Consider the following 8,607-nt stretch of genomic DNA (forward strand, 5'->3'; position numbering starts at 1 on the left):
TGCATGATCATGTAGTTGACATTGTATTTGTGGCAAAGCCACCTTTCATAATTCTTTCATACATGTCACTCATGAGTCATTGCACATCCCGGTACACCGCCGGAGGCATTCATATAGAGTCATATTTTGTTCTAAGTATCGAGTTGTAATTCTTGAGTTGTAAGTAAATAAAAGTGTGATGGTCATCATTATTAGAGCATTGTCCCAGTGAGGAAAGGATGATGGAGACTATGATTCCCCCACAAGTCAGGATGAGACTCCAGACGAAAAATTAAAAAAAGGGAGAGAAAAAAAAGAGGCCATAAAAAGAGAGAAGGCCCACAAAAAAACAAAAACAAAAAAATGAGAGAAAAAGAGAGAAGGGGCAATGCTACTATCCTTTTACCACACTTGTGCTTCAAAGTAGCACCATGATCTTCATGACGGAGAGTCTCCTATGTTTCACTTTCATATACTAGTGGGAATCTTTCATTACAGAAATTGGCTTGTATATTCCAATGATGGGCTTCCTCAAAATGCCCTAGGTCTTTGTGAGCAAGCAAGTTGAAAAGTACACCCACTTAGTTTCTTTTTTGAGCTTTCATACACTTATAGCTCTAGTGCATCCGTTGCATGGCAATCCCTACTCACTCACATTGATATCTATTGATGGGCATCTCCATAGCCCTTTGATACGCCTAGTTGATGTGAGACTATCTTCTCTTTTTTTCTTGTCCACAACCACCATTCTATTCCACCTATAGTGCTATGTCCATGGCTCACGCTCATGTATTGCGTGAAGATTGAAAAAGTTTGAGAACATCAGAAGTAGGAAACAATTGCTTGGTTTGTCATCGGGGTTGTCCATGATTTAAATACTTTGTGTGGTGAAGATGGAGCATAGCCAGACTATATGATTTTGTAGGGATAGCTTTCTTTGGCCATGTTATTTTGAGAAGACATAATTGCTTGGTTAGTATGCTTGAAGAATTATTATTTTTATGTCAATATTAAACTTTTGTCTTGAATCTTATGGATCTGAATATTCTTGCCACAATAAAGAGAACTACATGGATAAATATGTTAGGTAGCATTCCACATCAAAAATTCTGTTTTTATCATTTACCTACTCGAGGACGAGTAGGAATTAAGCTTGGGGATGCTGATACGTCTCCAACGTATCTATAATTTTTGATTGTTACATGCTATTATATTATCAACCTTGGATGTTTTATATGCTATTTTATATGATTTTTGGGAATAACCTATTAACCCAGAGCCCAGTGCCAGTTTCTGTTTTTCCCTTATTTCAGCGTTTCACAGAAAAGGAATATCAAACGGAGTCCAACCGGAATGAAACCTTCGGAAAAGTTAATTTTGGAAAGAAATCATACAGGAGACTTGGAGTGCACATCAGGGGATCAACGAGGAGAGCACGAGGCAGGGGGGCGCGCCCACCCCCCGTGGGCGCGCCCTCCACCCTCGTGGGCCCCTTGATGTATTTCTTCTACCTATATATATCCATATACCCTAAAACTATTGGAGACGACATTAGATCGGGAGTTCCGCCGCCAGAAGCCTCCGTAGCCACCGAAAACCAATCTAGACCCGTTTTGGCACCCTGCCGGTGGGGCAATCCCTCTCCGGTGGCCATCTTCATCATCCCAGTGCTTGCCATGACGAGGAGGGAGTAGTTCTCCCTCGGGGCTAAGGGTATGTACCAGTAGCTATGTGTTTGATCTCTCTCTCTCTCTCTCTCTCTCTCGTGTTCTTGAGGTGGTACAATCTTGATGTATTGTGAGCTTTCCTATTATAGTTGGATCTTATGATGTTTCTCCCCATCTACTCTCTTGTAATGGATTGAGTTTTCCCTTTGAATTTATCTTATCGGATTGAGTCTTTAAGGATTTGAGAACACTTGATGTATGTTTTGGTGATCAACTTGCGGGTTCTGTGACCTTCGGAATCTATGCATAGGGGTTGGCACACGTTTTCGTCTTGACTCTTCAGTAGAAACTTTGGGGCACTCTTTGAGGTTCTATGTGTTGGTTGAATAGATGAATATGAGATTGTGTGATGCATACCGTATAATCATACCCACGGATACTTGAGGTGACATTGGAGTATCTAGGTGACATTAGGGTTTTGGTTGATTTGTGTCTTAAGGTGTTATTCTAGTATGAACTCTAGGGCTGTTTGTGACACTTATAGGAATAGTCCAACGGATTGATTGGAAAGAATAACTTTGAGGTGGTTTCGTACCCTACTGAGGGAGTCCTGGATTAGGGGGTCTCCGAACAGCCGGACTATATCCTTTTGCCGGACTGTTGGACTATGAAGATACAAGATTGAAGACTTCGTCTCGTGTCCGGATAGGACTCTACTTGGCGTGGAAGGCAAGCTAGGCAATACGGATATGTATATCTCCTCCTTTTTAACCGACCTTGTGTAACCCTAGCCCCCTCCGGTGTCTATATAAACCGGAGGGTTTTAGTCCGTAGCACAAGATACAATCAGACCATAGGCTAGCTTCTAGTGTTTAGCCTCTTTGATCTCGTGGTAGATCAACTCTTGTAATACTCATATCATCAAGAATAATCAAGCAGGACGTAGGGTATTACCTCCATCAAGAGGGCCCGAACCTGGGTAAACTTCGTGTCCCCTGCCTCCTGTTACCATCCGCCTTAGACGCACAGTTCGGGACCCCCTACCTGAGATCCGCCGGTTTTGACACCGACATTGGTGCTTTCATTGAGAGTTCCACTGTGTTGTCACCATAAGGCTTGATGGCTCCTTCGATCATCGCTAGCGATGCGGTCCAGGGTGAGGTTTACCTCCCCGGACAGATCATCGTATTCGGCAGCTTCGCACTGTGGGCCAATTCGCTTGGCCATCTGGAGCAGATCGAAAGCTACGCCCCTGGCCATCAGGTCAAATTTGGAAACTTGAACTACACGTCCGACATCCGCGGAGACTTGATCTTCGACGGATTTGAGCCCATGCCGGACGCGCCGCACAGTTGCGACGAGCAAGACGTAACTCTGTCGTCGGACAGTGTTCGGGAGATCGCATCCGCGGCTACTCTGGCCGTTAATCCGGAGCAAATCGCACCATCCGAGAGCGGAGGGATAGATCCCGCCACGGAGGCCGCACTCTCAGTGGCGATAGAGCCAGATACTGACTTCACCCCTTTCGAGAGCCGCGTCGCCGCACCACTGGATTTATCCCCGGCCACGGACTCCAAGCCGCCTACATCCATGCCTTTCGAATCTGACGGGGCGCCGATCATGGAGTTCACCTCCGCGGATATCTTTCAGCACTCACCTTTCGGAGATGTGCTAAATTCATTAAGGTCTCTCTCCCTGTCAGGAGAACCTTGGCCGAACTATGTCCGGCTAGAATGGGATGCAGACGACAAAGAAATTCTCTGCCCACCCACCACCCACTTAGTACCCACTTTCGACGACTTAACCGACATGCTCGACTTTGACTCCGAAGACATTGATGGTATGGACGACAATGCAGGAGACGAACAAGAACCACCACCCATAGGGCGCTGGACGACCACTTCATCACATGACGTATACATGGTCGATACACCTAGAGAGGGCAATGGTAAAGAGACAGTAGAGGATGCACCCTCCAAGCAACCCCGGCGCCGACGTCAGCGGCGCCGCTCTAAGTCCCGCCAAAACAAAAACAGCGATAACAGCGCAAGAGGAAATAACAGTCTAGTCGACTCTAGAAGAAACGACGACTGCACCACCCCGGTGGCAAAGCACGATCAAGATGCAAACATAGTAGGGATCTGACGTCCGACCACGACGACGCCAAGGATAAGCCTCATCAAACCCCGTCTGGGGAAGAAAACAGTCCGGACGAAGATGCACACATCATCCCGGAAACGCACTCAGAGCAAGAAAACCTCCGCAGAAGGCTTATTGCCACAGCGAGGAGCCTGAAGAAACAGAAGCAAAGGCTCAAGGTCGCACAAGATGCGCTCAACAGCAAGTGGAAAAAGTAACAAAGTATGGTGGAAGTTACCATAAAAATAGCTATCCAAAGCGCAAGCTATTACCGGAATTCGACGATGAGGCCTTAGAGCCCATACAGCCGAAGAGTGATACGGCCAACCGACCGGATACACCACCTTGTGAACGCAATAGAGGGGCTAACAAAGTCGCGCATAAGTCAACACACGATCTACGTGAGAACTTGCGTCAAAAATCCGGCGCGACCAGATCTATCTATGGATCTAGGAAGCGCGCTACGGGACAAAACCAACACCGAACACTACAACCGCCCGAACACCATGGCACATCCCAATACAGGGGTGCCGCACACCCCTTATGTTTCACCGATGAGGTGCTGGATCACGAATTCCCAGAGGGATTCAAACCGGTGAACATAGAGGCGTACGACGGAACCACATACCCTGGAGTCTGGATAGAGGACTTCATCCTCCATATTCATATGGCTCATGGAGACGATCTCCATGCCATTAAATACTTGCCCCTCAAGCTTAAAGGGCCAGCTCGGCACTGGCTGAAAGGCCTCCTTGAAAACTCAATTGGAAGTTGGGAGGAGCTCGAGGACGCTTTTCGGGCCAATTTTCAACGAACTTATCTCCGACCTCCGGATGCAGATGATTTAAGTCATATAATCCAACAGTCCGAAGAGTCCGCCCGAAAGCTTCGGAACAGGTTCCTCACCAAGAAGAACTAAATCATCGACTGTCCGGACGCCGAAGCCTTAGTAGCTTTTAAACACAGCGTCCGAGACGAATGGCTCGCCAGACACCTCGGTCAAGAAAAACTGAGAACAATGGCAGCCCTAACAAGCCTCATGACCTGCTTTTGTGCGGGCGAGGACAGCTGGTTGGCCCGTAGCAGCACCAGCGACCCAAGCACATCTGAAGTCAGGGATGGAAATGTTAAACCACGACGCAACAAAAACAAGCGTCGAATTAAAGAAGGTAGCCCAGATAACACGGCGGTAAACGTGGGATTTAGGGGCTCTCGACCAGGTCAGCAGATAAATCCTTTCAAAGGCAGCGGAGAAGGACAATCTGGCCTGAACAAAATTCTTGACAAACTCTATCAGATTCATGGCACTCCAGACAAACCTGCAAATCATACCCACCGAGAATGTTGGGTCTTCAAGCAGGCCGGTAAGCTAAACGCCGAACACAAAGGGGAAGAGACACCAAGCGAAGAGGAGGATGAGCCTCGCCAGCAAAGCATCGGAGGACAAAAAAAGTTCCCACCAGAGGTTAAAACAGTAAACGTGATCCATGTGACAAAGAGGAGAAGCAAGCATGCACTCTGAGGCACACGCGCCATAGAGCCCGTCACCCCTAGGTTCAACTCCTAGTTGGCCTGCCCGATCACTTTTGATCGTAGGGATCACGAGACAAATATCCGGCACGAAGGACGGACGGCCTTGGTGTTAGACCCTATAATAAATGGGTACCAGTTCACACGGGTCCTCATGGACGGCGGCAGTGATCTAAATCTGATATATCAAGACACAATCCACAAAATGGGGATAGACCCGACACAAATAAGCCACAGTAATACTACCTTCAAGGGAGTAATACCAGGCCAAGAGGCCCGCTGTACGGGCTCTCTACTACTAAAGGTAGTATTCGGTTCTCCCGATAACTTTCGAAGCAAAAGGTTAACTTTTCACATTGCCCATTCCGAACTGGCTATCAAGCACTACTCGGAAGAACGGCTTTCGCTCATTTTAATGCAATACCGCATTATGCTTTTCTCAAGCTTAAGATGCCCACCACGTGGCATCATCTCAGTTAGCGGAAATACCGAACGCTTCCCACGCACGGAACAGGATGCGGCGGCTCTAGCAGCCGCAAACTAGACGGCCTCACCAACCAGAAAAATGGCAAGTCGTCAAGACCACGAACACGGTCAAACGAATCCGGCATTCCATCATATATACATGAGATTGGTTTTCGAACCCTCATAAACGATACCAGGGGCTTCCCGCGTGTAACTAGGGCCAGCCCGGCTCAATTTCGCTTCTCTTGAATTTTGATAGTTCATTGATAATAACCAACTCTTCTTTTTGGCACGACAACTTTCACCTAAGTTCTTTCCTTTTTCCGATGACAATCGTGCTACACCCATCCAGGACATGGCACAACGGAGACACAGGCGTAGACGTGCAGCAGGGACCCGCCCAAAGGTTTCTTTTTAGATTAAGACCCTGCGTAAACCTTTTTTACTGTCTCTTGTTGCTCACAACCTCCAGATACTCCACACAACCGAGAAGGATGCTGGCGTTATTGGCATGTGGCCATGCTAGAATTTTGCACGTACCTGGACACATGGGGTTTCTTATTAAGGGCATTGTTTAGTTTGGTATATGTTATAAAGACCGAACACCTTAGGGAGTGTTCGGCGTCGCGAGTTTGGCCCTATATGCATCAGCTCCGAATCATGTCTTTGGTCTAATGTTGGGTTTGCCCAGCTCCCACGTTTTGGTACCTTACGGTCCGTTATATCGGCTAAGGTAGCACTGGGAGAACTACTACGATCGTGCCCTGGTTCATCCGGATGAGCACCTAAGTAGAGAAAGCCGAAAACTGATTGTCATGATATAGCGAGAGACTGGTCAACCACTCGATGACTCATCGGAATCTTTGGGATTCCTCCGCATTAACGAAGGGCCGTTTCCCGGTCATGTACGTACGCGCCCCTTATTCGGACGAGCGCAGAAGTACCAGGGGCTATATAGTAGCCCCACTGTCAAAGTCCTATGGCTAAGTGAAAGTGTTAAAGCAATATAGTCCGATTGCCTCGTTGGCTACGCTATCACCTCCTTAACAGACCAAGACATTGGATCAAGTGTGGATATGCATCTTTTGCGAACACCCCCGCATTATATGCGTGGGGGCGGAAGCCGATGACTACACATATATACATAAATGGCCGCACATGAGGCATCATAGTACTTTCGGGCAAAAGTATAAATACATCCTTGATAATTCAGTAAAACATTGTTTGTACAATGGGAATACATGTCACTGGAACATAATATTCTTCGAGAACTGAGCCTCTACCGAACAAGCACCTTCAAGAACTTCTTCAAAGTAGTGCTCGGCAGCCACTCGGCCTATGGTCGAACCCTGTGTCGCAACAGTGGTGGCCTCCATCTCCGCCCAGTATGTCTTCACACGGGCAAGGGCCATCTGCGCACCTTCTATGCACGCCGATCTCTTTACAGCATCAATGCGTGGCACAACACCAAGGAATTGTTGCACTAAGCTAAAGTAGCTATTCGGCCTTGGCCCTCTGGGCCACAGGTGATCCACAACGGACCTCATGGCAAGTCTGGATAACCTATGGAGCTCAGCACACTCGGCCAATCGCTCATTCAACAGCAGCGGACGGACTGGAGCGTGAAACTATGACCAGAACAGATTTTCCACTTCAGGACCTTTCTGATCCTTGAAGTACTCGGCCGCATCAGCAGCACTTGCATCCAAATCCATGTACGCATCCGCAGAACTCCATACCCGGTCCAGAGGAGCATACTTCGGATCTCCAAACTTAGTCCACAACAAGAAGGGCTTCCCAGACACGATATCTGCCGCTTGATTCAGCTCCTCCTTCGCCGGTCTAATTTTGGAGCGGGCTTCCTTGGCAGCCACCAGGGCCTTCTCCAGATCCGTCACCTTTGCCCGGTTTTCTTCTTCAAGAAGTTGGTAACGGTCAGTGGCATCTTTTATCTCTACAGCCATCTTGGCTATTTTTTCCTTCCTCTCGCAATGCGTAGCCTGTTCGGCCCTTAACTCTTCGGCTGCCTTTAAAGCGGCCGCATTGCTCCTCCTCGCTTGCTCCTTGGCTCGGGCAAGCTCCGCTCGAAGGGTCTCCACGGTGGCAGCTCCATATGCAGTCACAACATATTAAAGATACTGGCATCATGCTACTCTTATTATGTGACGATCACTAGAAAAATTACTCACCCCGTGCCTCGTCAAGCCGCTTGTTGACAAGCACGATGTCGGCATCTGCGGCATCAAGTTGCCGCTTTAGCTCGGCAAACCCATCAGTCCGGCTAGCCACCGGAGCTTTAGCCACCTGCACATGAAGGCGGTCTGGTTATTACCTAGGACTATGATCCTCTGTTTGCCGCCGTTTTCGATGACAACCAGAGTCTCAGGGGCTACTATCTGCATAGGGCATACCTAATGTATGCGGTACTGTTAAAACATACATTATTTCACGTACTTCGAAGCCTTTCAGCAGACGCATAAAGGCTTCATGCAAACCGCTTTTAGCGAATGAAATCCTTTCAATTACTGTACCCATTAGCGTACGATGCGCTTCCGAGACGGCCGCTTTCCCCAGAAGATCCTTCGACGCGTCCGACCGCACACTGTACGGACCCTTGCTGTCGCTCTCCTTAGGATCCGGATACTGGGGATTCTGGGAAGCCAAAGGGTTATCCTCTGGCCCTAATGGATCTGGAGATACCCTTCGCGATGACACTTCAAGGTCGCCCGCTTCTTGAGGCGGGGTGTCCGGGGGAGGCGTTTTGCTCTGCATCATCTCTGGAAGAAGATCCCCCGAAGATGAACTCTGTCGAGAAGGGCTACGATCT

The sequence above is a fragment of the Triticum urartu genome, chromosome 6, assembly GCF_003073215.2.
Source record: "Triticum urartu cultivar G1812 chromosome 6, Tu2.1, whole genome shotgun sequence".
Lineage (NCBI taxonomy): Eukaryota > Viridiplantae > Streptophyta > Magnoliopsida > Poales > Poaceae > Triticum > Triticum urartu.